Below are 21,808 nucleotides of genomic sequence, written 5' to 3'. Positions count from 1 at the left end.
TGAACATGGAAATATCTACACCCCTAACTGTATGAACATGGAAATATCTACACCGCTATCTGTATGAACATGGAAATATCTACACCGCTGTCTCTATAAACTTGGAAATAACTACGCCACTATCTCTGTAAACTTGGAAATATCTAGACCGTCATCTCTATAAACATGGAAATATCTACACCGCCATCTGTATAAACATGGAAATATCTATACCGCTATCTGCATAAACATGGAAATATCTACACCGCCATCTCTATGAACATGGAAATATCTACACCGCCATCTGTACCAACATGGAAATATCTTTCCCGCATCTGTATGAACATGTAAATATCTACACCGCCATCTGTATGAACATGGAAATATCTACACCGCTAACTGTATGAACATGGAAAAATCTACACCGCTATCTGTATGAACATGGAAATATCTACACCGTTATCTGTAGGAACATGGAAACATCTACACCGCTATCTGTATCAACATGGAAATATCTACACCGCTATCTGTACGAACATGGAAATATCTACACCGCTATCTGTATGACCATGCAAATATCTACACAGCTATCTGTATATCAATGGCAATATCTACACTGCTATGTCTATAAACATGGAAATAACTACACTGCTATCTGTATAAATATGGAAATATCTACACCGCAATCTCTATGAACATGGAAATATCGACACCGCCATCTGTATGAACATGGAAATATCTACACCGCTAAATATATGAACATGGAAATGTCTACACTGCTATTGGTATGAAAATGGAAATATCTACACCGCTATCTGTATGAACATGGAAATATCTACACCGCTATCTGTATGAACATGGAAATATCTACACCGCTATCTCTATGAACATGGAAATAACTACACCCCCATCTGTATGAACATGTAAATATCTACACCGCCATCTGTATGAACATGGAAATATCTAAACCGCAAACTGTATGAACATGGAAATATGTACACCGCTATCTGTATGAACAGGGAAATATCTCCACCGATATCTGTATGAACATGGAAATATCTACACCGCTATCTGTATGAACATGGAAATATCTACACCGCAATCTGTATGAACATGGAAATATCTACACCGCTATCTCTATGAACATGCAAATATCTACACAGCTATCTGTATATAAATGGAAATATCTACACTACTATCTCTATAAACATGGAAATAACTACACTGCTATCTCTATAAATATGGAAATATCAACACCGCCATCTCTATGAACATGGAAATATCTACACCGCCATTTGTATGAACATGGAAATATCTACAGCGCCATCTCTATGAACATGGAAATATCTACACCGCCATTAGTATGAACATGGAAATATCTACACCACCATCTGTATGAACATGGAAATATCTTCACCGCCATCTATATGAAAATGGATATATGTACACCGGCATCTGGATGAACATGGAAATATCTACACCGCTATGTGCATGAACATGGATCTATCTACACAGCTATCTGAATATACATGGAAATATCTACACAGATTTCTCTATAAATATGGAAATAACTACAGCGCTATCTCTATAAACTTCGAAATATCTACACTGCCATCTGTATGAACATGGAAATATCTACACCGCCATCTGTACAAACATGGACATATCTTCACCGCCATCTGCATTAAGATGGAAATATCTACACCGCTATCTGTATAAACATGGAAATATCTGCCCAACTATCTGTATAAACATGGAAATATCCGCACTGCTATCTGATTAAACATGGAAATATCCACACCGCTATCTGTGTAAACATGGAAATGTCTTCACCGCTATCTGTGTAAACATGGAAATATCTACACCGCCATCTGTGTAAACATGAAAATATCTACACCGCCGTCCCAATAAACATGGAAATATCTACACCGTCCTCTGTATGAACATGGAAATATCTACACCGCCATCTCTATAAACGTGGAGATATCTACACCGCTATCTGTATGAACTTGGAAATACCTACACTGCTCTCTGTATTAAATTGAAATTATCTACACCACTATCTCTATAAACATGGAAATATCTACACTGCTATCTGTATAAACATGGAAATATCTACACCGCTATCTGTATAAACATGGAAATATCTTCACCGCTATCTGTATAAACATGGAAATATCTACAACGCTGTCTCTATAAACTTGGAAATAACAACGCCACTATCTCTGTAAACATGGAAATATCTAGACTGCCATCTCTATAAACATGGAAATATCTACACCACCATCTGTATAAACATGGAAATATCTATACCGCTATCTGCATAAACATGGAAATATCTACACCGCCATCTCTATGAAAATGGAAATATCTACACCGCCATCTGTACGAACATGGAAATACCTATACCGCCATCTGTATGAACATGTAAATATCTACACCGACATCTGTATGAACATGGAAATATCTACACTGCTAACTGTATGAACATGGAAATATCAACACCGCTATCTGTATGAACATGGAAATATCTACACCGTAATCTGTAGGAACATGGAAATATCTACACCGCTATCTGTATCAACATGGAAATATCTACACCGCTATCTGTACGAACATGGAAATATCTACACCGCTATCTGTGTGAACATGCAAATATCTACACAGCTATCTGTATATCAATGGAAATATCTACACTGCTATCTCTATAAACATGGAAATAACTACACTGCTATCTGTATAAATATGGAAATATCTACACCGCCATCTGTATGAACATGGAAATATCTACACCGCTAAATGTATGAACATGGAAATGTCTACACTGCTATTGGTATGAAAATGGAAATACCTTCACCGCTATCTGTATGAACTCGGAAATATCTACACCACTATCTGTATGAACATGGAAATATCTACACCGCTATCTGTATGAACATGGAAATAACTACACCGCCATCTGTATGAACATGTAAATATCTACAGCGCCATCTGTATGAACATGGAAATATCTAAACCGCAAACTGTATGAACATGGAAATATGTACACCGCTATCTGTATGAACAGGGAAATATCTACACCGCTATCTGTATGAACATGGAAATATCTACACCGCTATCTGTATGAACATGGAAATATCTACATCGCTATCTGTATGAACATGGAAATATCTACACCGCTATCTCTATGAACATGCAAATATCTACACAGCTATCTGTATATAAATGGAAATATCTACACTACTATCTCTATAAACACGAAAATAACTACACTGCTATCTCTATAAATATGGAAATATCAACACAGCCATCTCTAAAAACTTGGAAATATCTACACCGCCATTTGTATGAACATGGAAATATCTACAGCGCCATCTCTATGAACATGGAAATATCTACACCGCCATTAGTTTGAACATGGAAATATATACACCACCATCTGTATGAACATGGAAATATCTTCACAGCCATCTATATGAACATGGATTTATGTACACGGGCATCTGGATGAACATGGAAATATCTACACCGCTATGTGCATGAACATGGATCTATCAACACAGCTATCTGAATATACATGGAATTATCTACACAGATTTCTCTATAAATATGGAAATAACTACAGCGCTATCTCTATAAACTTCGAAATATCTACACCGCCATCTGTATGAACATGGAAATACCTACACCGCCATCTGTACAAACATGGACATATCTTCACCGCCATCTGCATTAAGATGGAAATATCTACACCGCTATCTGTATAAACATGGAAATATCTGCCCAACTATCTGTACAAACATGGAAATATCCACACTGCTTTCTGAATAAACATGGAAATATCCACACCGCTATCTGTGTAAACATGGAAATGTCTACACCGCTATCTGTGTAAACATGGAAATACCTACACCGCCATCTGTGTAAACATGAAAATATCTACACCGCCATCCCAATAAACATTGAAATATCTACACCGTCCTCTGTATGAACATGGAAATATCTACACCGCCATCTGTATAAACGTGGAAATATCTACACCGCTAACTGTATGAACATGGAAATATCTACACCGTTATCTATATGAACATGGAAATATCTACACCGCTATCTGTATGAACATGGAAATATCTACAACGCTATCTGTACGAACATGGAAATATCTACACCGCTACCTGTATGACCATGCAAATATCTACACAGATATCTCTATATCAATGGAAATATCTACACTGCTATCTCTATAAACATGGAAATAACTACACTGCTATCTGTAAAAAACATGGAAATATCTACACCGCCACCTGTATGAACATGGAAATAACTACACTGGCATCCGTACGAACATGGAAATATCTACACCGCCATCTGTATGAACATGTAAATATCTACACCACCATCTGTATGAACATGGAAATATCTACACCGCTAACTGTATGAACATGGAAATGTCTACACCGCTATTGGTATGAACCTGGAAATATCTAGACCGCTATCTGTATCAACATGGAAATATCTACACCGCTATATGTATGAACATGGAAATCTCTACACCGCTATCTGTATGAACATGGAAATATCTACACTGCCATCTGTATGAACATGTAAATATCTACACCGCCATCTGTATGAACATGGAAATAACTACACCGCTAACTGTATGTATATGGAAATATCTACACCGCTATCTGTATGAATATGGAAATATCTACACCGCTATCTGTATGAACATGGAAATATCTACACCGCGATCTGTATGAACATGGAAATATCTACACCGCTATCTGTATGAACATGGAAATATCTACACCACTATCTGTATGAACATGTAAATATCTACACAGCTATCTGTATATCAATGGAAATATCCACACTGGTATCTCTATAAACATGGAAATAACTACACTGCTATATGTATAAACATGGAAATATCTACACGGCCATCTCTATGAACATGGAAATATCTACACCGCCATTTGTATGAACCTGGAAATATCTACACCGCCATCTCTATGAACATGGAAATATCTACAGGGCCATTTGTATGAACATAGAAATACCTACACCACCATCTGTATGAACATGGAAATATCTTCACCGCCATCTGTATGAGCATGGATATATGTACACCGGCATCTGGATGAACATGGAAATATCTACACCGCTATCTGCAAGAACATGGAAATATCTACACAGCTATCTGCATATACATGGAAATATCTACACAGATTTCTCTATAAATATGGAAATAACTACAGTGCTATCTCTTTAAACTTCGAAATATCTACACCGCCATCTGTATGAACATGGAAATATCTACAACGCCATCTGTACGAACATGGACATATCTACACCTCCATCTGTTTTAAGATGGAAATATCTACACCGTTATCTGTATAAACATGTAAATATCTGCACGACTGTCTGTACAAACATGGAAATAACCGCACCGCTATCTGTATAAACATGGAAATATCAACACCGCTATCTGCATAAACATGGAAATATCCACACCGCTATCTGTGTAAACATAGAAATGTCTACACCGCTATCTGCGGAAACATGGAAATATCTACACTGCCATCTGCGTAAGCATGAAAATATCTACACCGCCAGCTCTATAAACATGGAAATATCTACACCGCCATGTGTATGAACATGGAAATATCTACACCGCTAAATATATGAACATGGAAATGTCTACACTGCTATTGGTATGAAAATGGAAATATCTACACCGCTATCTGTATGAACATGGAAATATCTACACCGCTATCTGTATGAACATGGAAATATCTACACCGCTATCTCTATGAACATGGAAATAACTACACCCCCATCTGTATGAACATGTAAATATCTACACCGCCATCTGTATGAACATGGAAATATCTAAACCGCAAACTGTATGAACATGGAAATATGTACACCGCTATCTGTATGAACAGGGAAATATCTCCACCGATATCTGTATGAACATGGAAATATCTACACCGCTATCTGTATGAACATGGAAATATCTACACCGCTATCTGTATGAACATGGAAATATCTACACCGCTATCTCTATGAACATGCAAATATCTACACAGCTATCTGTATATAAATGGAAATATCTACACTACTATCTCTATAAACATGGAAATAACTACACTGCTATCTCTATAAATATGGAAATATCAACACCGCCATCTCTATGAACATGGAAATATCTACACCGCCATTTGTATGAACATGGAAATATCTACAGCGCCATCTCTATGAACATGGAAATATCTACACCGCCATTAGTATGAACATGGAAATATCTACACCACCATCTGTATGAACATGGAAATATCTTCACCGCCATCTATATGAAAATGGATATATGTACACCGGCATCTGGATGAACATGGAAATATCTACACCGCTATGTGCATGAACATGGATCTATCTACACAGCTATCTGAATATACATGGAAATATCTACACAGATTTCTCTATAAATATGGAAATAACTACAGCGCTATCTCTATGAACTTCGAAATATCTACACTGCCATCTGTATGAACATGGAAATATCTACACCGCCATCTGTACAAACATGGACATATCTTCACCGCCATCTGCATTAAGATGGAAATATCTACACCGCTATCTGTATAAACATGGAAATATCTGCCCAACTATCTGTATAAACATGGAAATATCCGCACTGCTATCTGATTAAACATGGAAATATCCACACCGCTATCTGTGTAAACATGGAAATGTCTTCACCGCTATCTGTGTAAACATGGAAATATCTACACCGCCATCTGTGTAAACATGAAAATATCTACACCGCCGTCCCAATAAACATGGAAATATCTACACCGTCCTCTGTATGAACATGGAAATATCTACACCGCCATCTCTATAAACGTGGAGATATCTACACCGCTATCTGTATGAACTTGGAAATACCTACACTGCTCTCTGTATTAAATTGAAATTATCTACACCACTATCTCTATAAACATGGAAATATCTACACTGCTATCTGTATAAACATGGAAATATCTACACCGCTATCTGTATAAACATGGAAATATCTTCACCGCTATCTGTATAAACATGGAAATATCTACAACGCTGTCTCTATAAACTTGGAAATAACAACGCCACTATCTCTGTAAACATGGAAATATCTAGACTGCCATCTCTATAAACATGGAAATATCTACACCACCATCTGTATAAACATGGAAATATCTATACCGCTATCTGCATAAACATGGAAATATCTACACCGCCATCTCTATGAACATGGAAATATCTACACCGCCATCTGTACGATCATGGAAATATCTTTCCCGCATCTGTATGAACATGTAAATATCTACACCGCCATGTGTATGAACATGGAAATATCTACACCGCTAACTGTATGAACATGGAAATATCTACACCGCTATCTGTATGAACATGGAAATATCTACACCGTTATCTGTAGGAACATGGAAATATATACACCGCTATCTGTATCAACGTGGAAATATCTACACCGCTATCTGTACGAACATGGAAATATCTACACCGCTATCTGTATGACCATGCAAATATCTACACAGCTTTCTGTATACCAATGGAAATATCTACACTGCTATCTCTATAAACATGGAAATAACTACACTGCTATCTGTATAAACATGGAAATATCTACACCGCCATCTCTATGAACATGGAAATATCTACACTGCCATCCGTACGAACATGGAAATATCTACACCGCTATCTGTATGAACATGGAAATATCTACACCGCCATCTGTATGAACATGGAAATATCTACACTGCCATCCGTACGAACATGGAAATATCTACACCGCTAACTGAATGAACATGGAAATATCTACACCGCTATCTGTACGAACATGGAAATACCTACACCGCTATCTGAATGGACATGGAAATATCTACACCGCTATCTGTATGAACATGGAAATAGCTACACCGCTATCTGTATGAACATGGATATATGTACACCGGCATCTCGATGAACATCGAAATATCTACACCGCTATCTGCATGAACATGGAAATATCTACACAGCTATCTGCATATTCATGGAAATATCTACACAGATTTCTCTATAAATATGGAAATAACTACAGCGCTATCTCTATAAACTTCGAAATATCTACACCGCCATCTGTATGAACATGGAAATATCTACACCGCCATCTGTACGAACATGGACATATCTACACCTCCATCTGTTTTAAGAAGGAAATATCTACACCGATATCTGTATAAACATGGAAATATCTGCACGACTATCTGGATAAACATGGAAATAACCGCACCGCTATCTGCATAAACATGGAAATATCTAAACCGCTATCTGCATAAACATGGAAATATCCACACCGCTATCTGTGTAAACATAGAAATGCCTACACCGCTATCTGTGTAAACATGGAAATATCTACAATGCCATCTGTGTAAGCATGAAAATATCTACACCGCCATCTATATAAACATGGAAATATCCACACCGCCATCTGTATGAACATGGAAATATCTACACCGCCATCTCTATAAACGTGGAAATATCTACACTGCTATCTGTATGAACTTGGAAATATCTACACTGCTCTCTGTATAAAATTGGAATTATCTACCCCAGTATGTCTATAAATATGGAAATATCTACCCCGCTATCTCTATAAACATGGAAATATCTACACCGCTATCTGTATAAACATGGAAATAACTTCACCGCTATCTGTGTAAACATGGAAATATCTACAATGCTGTCTCTATAAGCTTTGAAATAACTACACCACTATCTCTATAAACATGGAAATATCCAGACCGCCATCTGTATAAACATGGAAATATCTACACCACCATCTGTATAAACATGGAAATATCTATACCGCTATCTGCATAAACATGGAAATATCTACGCCGCCATCTCTATGAACATGGAAATATCTACACAGATTTCTCTGTTAATATGGAAATAACTACAGCGCTATCTCTATAAACTTTGAAATATCTACACCGCCCTCTGTATGAACTTGGAAATATCTACACCGCCATCTGTATGAACATGGACATACCTACACCGCCATCTGTAATAAGATGGAAATATCTACACCGCTATGTGTATAAACATGGAAATATCTCCACCACTATCTGTATAAAAATGGAAATAACCGCACCGCTATCTGTATAAACATGGAAATATCTACACCGCTATCTGCATAAACCTGGAAATATCCACACCGCTATCTGTGTAAACATGGAAATGTCTACACCGCTATCTGTGTAAACATGGAAATATCTACACCGCCATCTGTGTAAACATGAAAATATCTACACCGCCATCTCTATAAACATGGAAATATCTACACCGCCATCTGTACGAACATGGAAATATCTACACCGCTATCTGTATGAACATGGAAATATCTACACCGCTATCTGTATGAACATGGAAATATCTACACCGCTATCTCTATGAACATGCAAATATCTACACAGCTATCTGTATATAAATGGAAATATCTACACTACTATCTCTATAAACATGGAAATAACTACACTGCTATCTCTATAAATATGGAAATATCAACACCGCCATCTCTATGAACTTGGAAATATCTACACCGCCATTTGTATGAACATGGAAATATCTACAGCGCCATCTCTATGAACATGGAAATATCTACACCGCCATTAGTATGAACATGGAAATATCTACACCACCATCTGTATGAACATGGAAATATCTTCACCGCCATCTATATGAACATGGATATATGTACACCGGCATCTGGATGAACATGGAAATATCTACACCGCTATGTGCATGAACATGGATCTATCTACACAGCTATCTGAATATACATGGAAATATCTACACAGATTTCTCTATAAATATGGAAATAACTACAGCGCTATCTCTATAAACTTCGAAATATCTACACCGCCATCTGTATGAACATGGAAATATCTACACCGCCATCTGTACAAACATGGACATATCTTCACCGCCATCTGCATTAAGATGGAAATATCTACACCGTTATCTGTATAAACATGGAAATATCTGCCCAACTATCTGTATAAACATGGAAATATCCGCACTGCTATCTGATTAAACATGGAAATATCCACACCGCTATCTGTGTAAACATGGAAATGTCTACACCGCTATCTGTGTAAACATGGAAATATCTACACCGCCATCTGAGTAAACATGAAAATATCTACACCGCCATCCCAATAAACATGGAAATATCTACACCGTCCTCTGTATGAACATGGAAATATCTACACCGCCATCTCTATAAACGTGGAAATATCTACACCGCTATCTGTATGACTATGCAAATATCTACACAGCTATCTGTATATCAATGGAAATATCTACACTGCTATCTCTATAAACATGGAAATAACTACACTGCTATCTGTATAAACATGGAAATATCTACACCGCCATCTCTATGAACATGGAAATATCTACACTGCCATCCGTACGAACATGGAAATATCTACACCGCTATCTGTATGAACATGGAAATATCTACACCGCCGTCTGTATGAACATTTTAATATATACACCGCCCTCTGTATGAACATGGAAATATCTACACCGCTAACTGAATGAACATGGAAATATCTACACCGCTATCTGTATGAACATGGAAATACCTACACCGCTATCTGTATGAACATGGAAATATCTACACCGCTATCTGTATGAACATGGCAATATCTACACCGCTATCTATATGAACATGGATATATGTACACCGGCATCTCGATGAACATCGAAATATCTACACCACTGTCTGCATGAACATGGAAATATCTACACAGCTATCTGCATATACATGGAAATATCTACCCAGATTTCTCTATAAATATGGAAATAACTACAGCGCTATCTCTATAAACTTCGAAATATCTACACCGCCATCTGTATGAACATGGAAATATCTACACCGCCATCTGTACGAACATAGACATATCTACACCTCCATCTGTTTTAAGAAGGAAATATCTACACCGATATCTGTATAAACATGGAAATATCTGCACGACTATCTGTATAAACATGGAAATAACCGCACCGCTATCTGTATAAACATGGAAATATCTACACCGCTATCTGCATAAACATGGAAGTATCCACACCGCTATCTGTGTAAACATAGAAATGCCTACACCGCTATCTTTGTAAATATGGAAATATCTACAATGCCATCTGTGTAAGCATGAAAATATCTACACGGCCATCTATATAAACATGGAAATATCTACACCGCCATCTGTATGAACATGGAAATATCTACACCACCATCTCTATAAACGTGGAAATATCTTCACTGCTATCTGTATGATCTTGGAAATATCTACACTGCTCTCTGTATAAAATTGGAATTATCTACCCCAGTATGTCTATAAACATGGAAATATCTACCCCGCTATCTGTATAAACATGGAAATATCTACACCGCTATCTGTATAAACATGGAAATAACTTCACCGCTATCTGTGTAAACATGGAAATATCTACAATGCTGTCTCTATAAGCTTTGAAATAACTACACCACTATCTCTATAAACATGGAAATATCCAGACCGCCATCTGTATAAACATGGAAATATCTACACCACCATCTGTATAAACATGGAAATATCTATACCGCTATCTGCATAAACATGGAAATATCTACGCCGCCATCTCTATGAACATGGAAATATCTACAACGCCATCTGTACGAACATGGAAATATCTACACCGACATATCAATGAACATGTAAATATCTACACTGCCATCTGTATTAACATGGAAATATCTACACCGCTTACTGTATGAACATGGAAATATCTGTACCGCTATCTGTATGAAGATGTAAATATCTACACCGTTATCTCTATGAACATGGAAATATCTACACCGCTATCTGTATGAACATGGAAATATCTATACAGCTATCTGCATATACATGGAAATATCTACACAGATTTCTCTATAAATATGGAAATAAATACAGCGCTATCTCTATAAACTTCGAAATATCTACACCGCCATCTGTATGAACATGGAAATATCTACACCGCCATCTGTACGAACATGGACATATCTACACCGCCATCTGTAATAAGATGGAAATATCTACACTGCTATCTGTATAAACATGGAAATATCTTCACCACTATCTGTATAAACATGGAAATAACCGCACCGCTATCTGTATTAACATGGAAATATCTACACCGCTATCTGCATAAACCTGGAAATATCCACACCGCTATCTGTGTAAACATGGAAATGTCTACACCGCTATCTGTGTAAACATGGAAATATCTACACCGCCATCTGTGTAAACATGAAAATATCTACACCGCCATCTCTATAAACGTGGAAATATCTACACCGCCATCTGTACGAACATGGAAATATCTACACCGCTATCTGTATGAACATGGAAATATCTACACCGCTATGTGTATGAACATGCAAATATCTACACAGCTATCTGTATATCAATGGAAATATCTACACTGCTATCTCTATAAACATGGAAATATCTACACTGCTATCTGTATAAACATGGAAATATCTACACCGCCATTTGTATGAACATGGAAATATCTACACCCCTAACTGTATGAACATGGAAATATCTACATCGCTATCTGTATGAACATGGAAATATCTACACCGTTATCAGTATGAACATGGAAATATCTACACCACTATCTGTATGAACATGGAAATATCTACACAGCTATCTGCATAAACATGGAAATATATACACCGCCACCTGGATGAACATGGAAATACCTACACTGCCATCCGTACGAACATGGAAATATTTACACCGCCATCTTTATGAACATGGAAATATCTTCACCGCCATCTCTATAAACATGGAAATATCTACACCGCCATTTGTATGAACATGGAAATATCTACACCCCTAACTGTATGAACATGGAAATATCTACACCGCTATCTGTATGAACATGGAAATATCTACACCGCTGTCTCTATAAACTTGGAAATAACTACGCCACTATCTCTGTAAACTTGGAAATATCTAGACCGTCATCTCTATAAACATGGAAATATCTACACCGCCATCTGTATAAACATGGAAATATCTATACCGCTATCTGCATAAACATGGAAATATCTACACCGCCATCTCTATGAACATGGAAATATCTACACCGCCATCTGTACCAACATGGAAATATCTTTCCCGCATCTGTATGAACATGTAAATATCTACACCGCCATCTGTATGAACATGGAAATATCTACACCGCTAACTGTATGAACATGGAAAAATCTACACCGCTATCTGTATGAACATGGAAATATCTACACCGTTATCTGTAGGAACATGGAAACATCTACACCGCTATCTGTATCAACATGGAAATATCTACACCGCTATCTGTACGAACATGGAAATATCTACACCGCTATCTGTATGACCATGCAAATATCTACACAGCTATCTGTATATCAATGGCAATATCTACACTGCTATGTCTATAAACATGGAAATAACTACACTGCTATCTGTATAAACATGGAAATATCTACACCGCCACCTGTATGAACATGGAAATATCTACACTGCCATCCGTACAAACATGGAAATATCTACACCGCCATCTGTATGAACATATGAATATCTTCACCGCCATCTGTATGAACATGGAAATATCTACACCGCTAAATGTATGAACATGGAAATGTCTACACCGCTATTGGTATGAACATGGAAATATCTATGGCGCTATCTGTATGAACATGGAAATATCTACACCGCCATCTATATGAACATGTAAATATCTACACCGCCATCTGTATGAACATGGAAATATCTATACCGCTAACTGTATGAACAAGGAAATATCTACACCGCTATCTGTATGAACATGGAAATATCTACACTGCTATCTGTATGAACATGGAAATATCTTCACCGCTATCTTTATGAACATGGAAATATCTACACCGCTATCTCTATGAACATGCAAATATCTACACAGCTATGTGTATATCAATGGAAATATCTACACTGCTATCTCTATAAAAATGGAAATATCTACACTGCTATCTCTATAAATATGGAAATATCTATCCCGCCATCTCTATGAACATGGAAATATCTACACCGCCATTTGTATGAACATGGAAATATCTACACCGCCATCTCCATGAACATGGAACTATCTACACCGCCATTTGTATGAACATGGAAAGATCTACACCACTATCTGTATGAACATGGAAATATATACACCACCATCTGTATGAACATGGAAATATCTTCACCGCCATCTGTATGAACATGGATATATGTACACTAGCATCTGGATGAACATGGAAATATCTACACTGCTATCTGCATGAACATGGAAATATCTACACAGCTAACTGTATGAACATGGAAATATCTACACCGCTAACTGTATGAACATGGAAATATCTACACTGCTGTCTGTATGAACATGGAAATGTCTACACCGTTATCTGTATGAACATGGAAATATCTACACCGCTATCTGTATGAACATGGAAATATCTACACCGCTATCTGTACGAACATGGAAATATCTACAAAGCTATCTGTATGAACATGCAAATATCTACACAGCTATCTGTATATCAACGGAAATATCTACACAGATATCTCTATTAACATGGAAATAACTACACTGCTATCTGTATAAACATGGAAATATGTACACCGCCACCTGTATGAACATGGAAATATCTACACTGCCATCCGTACAAACATGGAAATATCTACTCCGCCATCTGTATGAACATGGAAATATCTACACCGCCATCTGTATGAACATGGAAATATCTACACCGCTAAATGTATGAACATGGAAATGTTTACACCGCTATTGGTATGAACATGGAAATATCTACGCCTCTATCTGTATGAACATGGAAATATCTACACCGCTATCTGTAGGATCATGGAAATATCTACACCGCTATCTGTATGAACATGGAAATATCTACACCGCCATCTGTATGGACATGGAAATATCTACACCGCCATCTGTATGAACATGGAAATATCTACACCGCTAACTGTATGAACATGGAAATATCTACACCGCTACCTGTACGAACATGGAGATATCTATACCGCCGTCTGTATGGACATGGAAATATCTATACCGCCATCTGTATGAACATGGAAATATCTACACCGCTAACTGTATGAACATGGAAATATCTACACCGCTATCTATACGAACATGGAGATATCTACACCGCTATCTGTATGAACATGCAAATATCTACACAGCTATCTGTATATCAATGGAAATATCCACACAGCTATCTCTATTAACATGGAAATAACTACACTGCTATCAGTATAAACATGGAAATATCTACACCGCCTCCTGTATGAACATGGAAATATCTACACTGGAATCCGTACAAACATGGAAATATCTACACTGCCGTCTGTATAAACATGGAAATAACTTCACCGCCATCTGTATAAACATGGATATATCTACACCGCTAAATGTATGAACATGGAAATGTCTACACCGCTATTGGTATGAATATGGAAATATCTACACCGCTATCTGTATGAACATGGATATATCTAAACCGCTATCTGTATGAACATGGAAATATCTACACCGCTATCTGTATGAACATGGAAATACCTACACCGCCATCTGTATGAACATGTAAATATCTACACCGCCATCTGTATGAACATGGAAGTATCTACACTGCTATCTGCATAAACATGGAAATATCCACACCGCTATCTGTGTAAACATGGAAATATCTACACCGCCATCTGTACGATCATGGACATATCTACACCGCCATCTGTATTCAGATGGAAATATCTACACCGCTATCTGTATAAACATGGAAATATCTGCCCAACTATCTGTATAAACATGGAAATATCCGCACCGGTATCTGTTTAAACATGGAAATATATACACTGCTATCTGCATAAACATGCAAATATCCACACCGCTATCTGTGTAAACATGGAAATGTCAACACCGCTATCTGTGTAAACATGGAAATATCTACACCGCCATCTGTGTAAACATGAAAATATCTACACCGCCATCCCTATAAACATGGAAATACCTACACCGTCCTCTGTATGAACATGGAAATATCTACACCGCCATCTCTATAAACGTGGAAATATCTACACCGCTATCTGTATGAACTTGGAAATATCTACACTGCTCTCTGTATGAAATGGAAATTATCTACAACACTATCTCTATAAACATGGAAATATCTACACTGCTATCTGTATAAACATGGATATATCTACACCGCTATCTGTATAAACATGGAAATATCTTCACCGCTATCTGTATAAACAAGGAAATATCTACAATGCTGTCTCTATAAACTTGGAAATAACTACACCACTATCTCTGTAAACATGGAAATATCTAGACCACCATCTCTATAAACATGGAAATATCTACACCACCATCTGTATAAACATGGAAATATCTATACCGCTATGTGCATAAACATGGAAATATCTACACCGCCATCTCTATGAACATGCAAATATCTACACCGCCAACTGTGCGAACATGCAAATATCTATACTGCCATCTGTATGAACATGTAAATATCTACACCGCCATCTGTATGAACATGGAAATATCTACACCACTAACTGTATGAACATGGAAATATCTACACTGCTATCTGTATAAACATGGAAATATCTACACCGTTATCTGTATGAACATGGAAATATCTACACCGATATCTGTATTAACATGGAAATATCTACACCGCTATCTGTATGAACATGGAAATATCTGCACCGCTATCTGTATGAACATGCAAATATCTACACAGCTATATGTATATCAATGGAAATATCTACACAGCTGTCTCTATGAACATGGAAATAACTACACTGCTATTTGTATAAACATGGAAATATCTACACCGCCACCTGTATGAACATGGAAATATCTACACTGCCATCCGTATGAACATGGAAATATCTACACCGCCATCTGTATGAACTTGTAAATATCTACACCGCCATCTGTATGAACATGGAAATAACTACACCGCTAACTGTATGAACATGGAAATATCTACACTGCTATCGGTATGAACATGGAAATATCTACACCGCTACCTGTATGAACATGGAAATAGCTACACCGCTATCTGTATCAACATAGAAATATCTACACTGCTATCTGTATGAACATGGAAATATCTACACCGCCATCTGTATGAACATGTAAATATCTACACCGCCATTTGTATAAACATGGAAATATCTACACCGCCATCTCTATGAACATGGAAATTTCTACACCGCCATTTGTATGAACATGGAAATATCTACACCACCATCTGTATGAACATGGAAATATCTTCACCGCCATCTGTATGAACATGGATATATGTACACCGGCATCTGGATGAACATGGAAATATCTACACCGCTATCTGCATGAACATGCAAATATCTACACAGCTATCTGAATATACACGGAAATATCTACACAGATTTCTCTATAAATATGGAAATAACTACAGCGCTATCTCTATAAACTTCGAAATATCTACACCGCCATCTGTATGAACATGGAAATATCTACACCGCCATCTGTACAAACATGGACATATCTACACCGCCATCTGTATTAAGATGGAAATATCTACACCGCTATCTGTATAAACATGGAAATATCTGCCCAACTATCTGCATAAACATGGAAATATCCGCACCGCTATCTGTATAAACATGGAAATATCTACACCGCTATCTGCATAAACATGGAAATATCCACACCGCTATCTGTGTAAACATGGAAATGTCTACACCGCTATCTGTGTAAACTTGGAAATATCTACACCGCCATCTGTGTAAACATGAAAATATCTACTCCGCCATCCCTATAAACATGGAAATATTTACACCGCCATCTCCATGAACATGGAAATATCTACACCGCCATCTCCATAAACATGGAAATATCTACACCACCATCTGTATAAACATGGAAATATCTATACCGCTATCTGCATAAACATGGAAATATTTATACCACCATCTCTATGAACATGGAAATATCTACACCGCTATCTGTATGAACATGGAAATATCTAAACCGCTATCTGTATGAACATGGAAATATCTACACAACTATCTGTATGAACATGGAAATATCTACACTGGTATCTTTATGAACATGCAAATATCTACACAGCTATCTGTATATCAATGGAAATATCTACACTACTATCTCTATAAACATGGAAATAACTACACTGCTATCTCTATAAATATGGAAACATCAACACCACCATCTCTAGGAACATGGAAATATCTACACCGCCATTTTTATGAACATGGAAATATCTACACCGCCATCTCTATGAACATGCAAATATCTACACCGCCATCTCTGCGAACATGAAAATATCAATACTGCCATCTGTATGCACAGGTAAATATCTACACCGCCATCTGTATGAACATGGATATATGTACACCGGCATCTGGATGAACATGGAAATATCTACACCGCTATCTACATGAACCTGGATCTATCTCCACAGCTATCTGAATATACATGGAAATATCTCCACAGATTTCTCTATAAATATGGAAATAACTACAGCGCTATCTCTATAAACTTCGAAATATCTACACCGCCATCTGTATGAACATGGAAATATCTACACCGCCATCTGTACAAACATGGACATATCTACACCGCCATCTGTATTAAGATGGAAATATCTACACCGCTATCTGTATAAACATGGAAATATCTGCCCAACTATCTGCATAAACATGGAAATATCCGCACCGCTATCTGTATAAACATGGAAATATCTACACCGCTATCTGCATAAACATGGAAATATCCACACCGCTATCTGTGTAAACATGGAAATGTCTACACCGCTATCTGTGTAAACTTGGAAATATCTACACCGCCATCTGTGTAAACATGAAAATATCTACTCCGCCATCCCTATAAACATGGAAATATTTACACCGCCATCTCCATGAACATGGAAATATCTACACCGCCATCTCCATAAACATGGAAATATCTACACCACCATCTGTATAAACATGGAAATATCTATACCGCTATCTGCATAAACATGGAAATATTTATACCACCATCTCTATGAACATGGAAATATCTACACCGCTATCTGTATGAACATGGAAATATCTAAACCGCTATCTGTATGAACATGGAAATATCTACACAACTATCTGTATGAACATGGAAATATCTACACTGGTATCTTTATGAACATGCAAATATCTACACAGCTATCTGTATATCAATGGAAATATCTACACTACTATCTCTATAAACATGGAAATAACTACACTGCTATCTCTATAAATATGGAAACATCAACACAACCATCTCTAGGAACATGGAAATATCTACACCGCCATTTTTATGAACATGGAAATATCTACACCGCCATCTCTATGAACATGCAAATATCTACACCGCCATCTCTGCGAACATGAAAATATCAATACTGCCATCTGTATGCACAGGTAAATATCTACACCGCCATCTGTATGAACATGGATATATGTACACCGGCATCTGGATGAACATGGAAATATCTACACCGCTATCTACATGAACCTGGATCTATCTACACAGCTATCTGAATATACATGGAAATATCTCCACAGATTTCTCTATAAATATGGAAATAACTACAGCGCTATCTCTATAAACTTCGAAATATCTACACCGCCATCTGTATGAACATGGAAATATCTACACCGCCATCTGTACAAACATGGACATATCTACACCGCCATCTGTATTAAGATGGAAATATCTACACCGCTATCTGTATAAACATGGAAATATCCACACCGCTATCTGTGTAAACATGGAAATGTCTACACCGCCATCTGTGCAAACATGGAAATATCTACACCGCCATCTGTGTAAACATGAAAACATCTACACCGCCATCCCAATAAACATGGAAATATCTACACCGTCCTCTGTATGAACATGGAAATATCTGCACCGCCATCTCTATAAACGTGGAAATATCTACACCGCTATCGGTATGAACGTGGAAATATCTACACTGATCTCTGTATAAAATTGAAATTATCTACACCACTATCTCTATAAACATGGAAATATCTACACGGCTATCTGTATAAACATGGTAATATCTACACCGATATCTGTATAAACATGGAAATATCTTCACCGCTATCTGTATAAACATGGAAATATCTACAACGCTGTCTCTATAAACTTGGAAATAACTACGCCACTATCTCTGTAAACATGGAAATATCTAGACCGTCATCTCTATAAACATGGAAATATCTACACCACCATCTGTATGAACATGTAAATATCTACACCGCCATCTGTATGAACATGGAAATATCTACACCGCTAACTGTATGAACATGGAAATATCTACACCGCTATCTGTATGAACATGGAAATATCTACACCGTTATCTGTATGAACATGGAAATATCTACACCGCTATCTGTATCAACATGGAAATATCTACAACGCTATCTGTACGAACATGGAAATATCTACACCGCTATCTGTATGACCATGCAAATATCTACACAGCTATCTGTATATCAATGGAAATATCTACACTGCTATCTCTATAAACATGGAAATAACTACACTGCTATCTGTATAAACATGGAAATATCTACACCGCCATCTGTACGAACATGGAAATATCTATACCGCCATCTGTATGAACAAGGAAATATCTACAACACCATCTGTACGAATATGGAAATATCTACACCGACATCTGAATGAACATGTAAATATCTACACTGCCATCTGTATGAAAATGGAAATATCTACACCGCTAACTGTACGAACATGGAAATATCTATACCGCTATGTGCATAAACATGGAAATATCTACACCGACATCTCTATGAACATGCAAATACCTACACCGCCATCTGTACCAACATGGAAATATCTATACCGCCATCTGTATGAACATGTAAATGTCTACACCGCCATCTGTATGAACATGGAAATATCTACACTGCTATCTGTATGAACATGGAAATATCTACACCGTTATCTGTATGAACATGGAAATATCTACACCGCTATCTGTATGAACTTGGAAATATCTAAACCGCTATCTGTATGAACATGGAAATATCTACACCGCTATCTGTATGAACATGCAAATATCTACACCGCTATCTGTATATCAATGGAAATATATACACAGCTGTCTCTATAAACATGGAAATAAGTACACTGCTATCTGTATAAACATGGAAATATCTACACCACCACCTGTATGAACATGGAAATATCTACACTGCCAACCGTACGAACATGGAAATATCTACACCGCCATCTGTATGAACATGTAAATATCTACACCGCCATGTGTATGAACATGGAAATATCTTCACCGCTAACTGTATGAACATGGAAATATCTACACGGCTATCTGTATGAACATGGAAATATCTACACCGCTATCTGTATGAACATGGAAATATCTACACCGATATCTGTATGAACATCCAAATATCTACACAGCTATGTGTATATCAATGGAAATATCTACACCGCTATCTCTGTTAACATGGAAATAACTACACTGCTATCTGTATAAACATGGAAATATCTACACCGCCACCTGTATGAACATGGAAATATCTACACTGCCATCCGTACAAACATGGAAATATCTACACCGCCATCTGCATGAACATGTAAATATCTT

Source organism: Gorilla gorilla, chromosome 20, assembly GCF_029281585.2.
Source record: "Gorilla gorilla gorilla isolate KB3781 chromosome 20, NHGRI_mGorGor1-v2.1_pri, whole genome shotgun sequence".
In the NCBI taxonomy this organism is placed as follows: domain Eukaryota; kingdom Metazoa; phylum Chordata; class Mammalia; order Primates; family Hominidae; genus Gorilla; species Gorilla gorilla.
The sequence above is the reverse complement of the archived record's forward strand: the minus strand, read 5'-3'. Positions refer to the sequence as shown.